The sequence below is a fragment of the Echinops telfairi genome, unplaced genomic scaffold (genome assembly GCF_000313985.2).
Source record: "Echinops telfairi isolate 266 unplaced genomic scaffold, ASM31398v2 ScPeMD7_2291;HRSCAF=2852, whole genome shotgun sequence".
Classification (NCBI taxonomy): Eukaryota; Metazoa; Chordata; class Mammalia; order Afrosoricida; family Tenrecidae; genus Echinops; species Echinops telfairi.
The window spans coordinates 36,983,760-36,985,972 of NW_022106189.1; the positions used below are offsets into that span (position 1 = coordinate 36,983,760).

General features: G+C 55.2%; 1 protein-coding gene across 1 annotated transcript in view; it reads left to right on the forward strand.

Moving 5' to 3' along the window:
- LOC101643293 (chymotrypsinogen 2) overlaps positions 1-2,213 on the forward strand; it is a 21,262-nt gene that overhangs the window by 578 nt on the left and 18,471 nt on the right. The gene's annotated exons all lie outside the window — the stretch shown is intronic.

The window sequence follows — 2,213 nt, forward strand, 5'->3', positions numbered from 1 at the left end:
CCTCGCTGCCACTCCCGTGGTCCCTTCTCAGCCCGCAAGGCGGAGGGGTTTACCCAAGGTCATTGAGCAGTTTTCCCGTCACCTGCCTTCTGAGGTGCCCGGACCTCCTCATAGGAAGCAGGGCCCGAGGTCAATAGTATTGATGCCGCCACGGAGCGCCCCTCTCTTGCGAGACCCTTCACGCGCGCGCCAATCATTGGACTTTTGTTGTTGCTGTGGCCCATTTTCATGGTTCCACATTCCCCTTACCGTGAGTGGGGGGCTTCCCACAGCAAGACCTGTCGACCTGTAGCTTCCTCCTCCAAACCAAACCCTGCACTGTCCGGTCGATTCTGACTCACAGTGAGCCCTGTGCGGGGGCTCCTAAAACTCTATAGGAGCAGACAGCCTCGTCTTCCTCCCGAGGAGTGGCGGGTGGGTTTGAACTGCTGGCCTCGAGCTTAGCCTAACCCAGAGCACCTCGAAAACCCCATCGCAGTCTCTGCCGTTGAGTCGATTCCGACCTGCAGTGGGTGGCTTTTGGGCAGAGTCGAACTGCCCCTGTGGGTTTCTGAGACAGGAAGTCTGGCAGGAGTAGAAAGCCTCATCTTTCTCCCAAGGAATGGCTGGTGGTTTTGAACTGCTGACTTTATGGTTAGCGGCTCAGTCTGCTTTGTCTTACACTGCTCAGGCTTCTGTAGAAAAGTTCTATTCCTTCGCGTGAGTGGAGACTCAGCTGGATGGTACAAGTTTCTCCTCTCCCCTTAGCCTTGGCCTTCCCTGTACCTTTGCGTCAGAACTCTTCTTCCGGCACCTTTTGCCCCACCTCACGCAGTGCCCCGCTGCCGGCTGGTCTGTTCCTTCAGCTTGCCCGCCTGGGGGAAGTGAGCGAGGGAGTCACCAGTGAGCCTTGTCTAGCATTTGAGATGAGGCTTCTTTTCCTGGGGGCCAGGGCCGGAGCTTTCTCAGTCCCTGCTCCTCCCGGCCCAGGGACTGGTCTTTTGGTTGGTTGGTTTTTTTTTTTTTAAATCATTTTATCGAAGGCTCTTATCAGCTCTTACCACAATCCTCCATCCATTGTGTCAGGCACATTTGTACAACGTTGCCATCATCATTTTCACAACATTTTCTTTCTACTTGAGCCCTTGGCCCCCGGGTTTTCAGATTTTACTCCTCCATCATTTTGTGGTCATTGGCTTCATTCTTCATGGTGCCTTCCTCCCGAAAATCCCTCCTGCCTGGTTGGCTTCAGTCGGATGCCTGATGTGAGGATGCATGTCCGCTCTCCTGTGGTGCTGTCGGCTTTAGGTGCAGTTGATGGGCTCTGACCCACAACGACCCGCCCTGTGCCCGGTCCTGTGCCAGCCTCTGTTGCCCCTGTCTGCTTCAGGGCTCTCCTCTTTACTTGGCTTTTTACTTTCTTCTTATGACTTAGTGGTTTGGTTACCTCCTCTCTCTTTCTCTCTCCTTCTGGAAATGTGTCCGACCTTTGTTCTTTTACAGTGATTAGTAAAGCAGAGGGTCCCCGGACAGAGGAAGAAGACCCCTCGAGGGCATGGATGCGGCCACCAGGAGCTCAGAAGCAGCAGAGGTGGTGAGGGTGGTGCAGGACTGGGCAGCTTTTTGCTGTTCCAAGAAGGGGCTCAGGGGCACCCAACAACAGCAGTCACTAATATGCCCCCAGTAACCAGACACCATCTGGTCAGTTCCACTCTTGGCAACCTTGAGCTGCCGATGGCCTGTGCTCCATTGGGTTTAACGTCGCTCTGATGTTCTGAGGTCGCGAGCCTGGCTTTTCTTCTGAGGTACCTGTGGATGGGTTCGAACCCCCACTCTTCTGGTTACTAGCCGAGTGCTTGTCCGTCGTTTGCACCCCAGTGACCTCCCCACTGGTAAGAGCCAGCAGTTCGTTGTAGCCTCCTCCCTCCCGGCGTTGGGTCTGCTTCCGGTTCTGTGCGTCATTCGACTTCACATTTCAGCCTTCAAATCTGTGTTGTTTTCACATTGTAGTTAACACCGGTGTTGCACTGATGTGCTTTCCCTGCCCGGCGGCCACACTCAGAAAAGCGGTCCTTGTTAAACCCTTCCTGGCCTGCTTGCTCAGAGGCTCGAGCCCAGAGGTGTCTGTGGTAGCATGGTCCTTTCTGCCCCCTCCAAGGAGGCCAAGAGCTTCCCCTGAGGCCTGTGACCAGGTGGCGTCCAGGAGCTCCTCACTGTCCCCGGTGGCTCAGTGA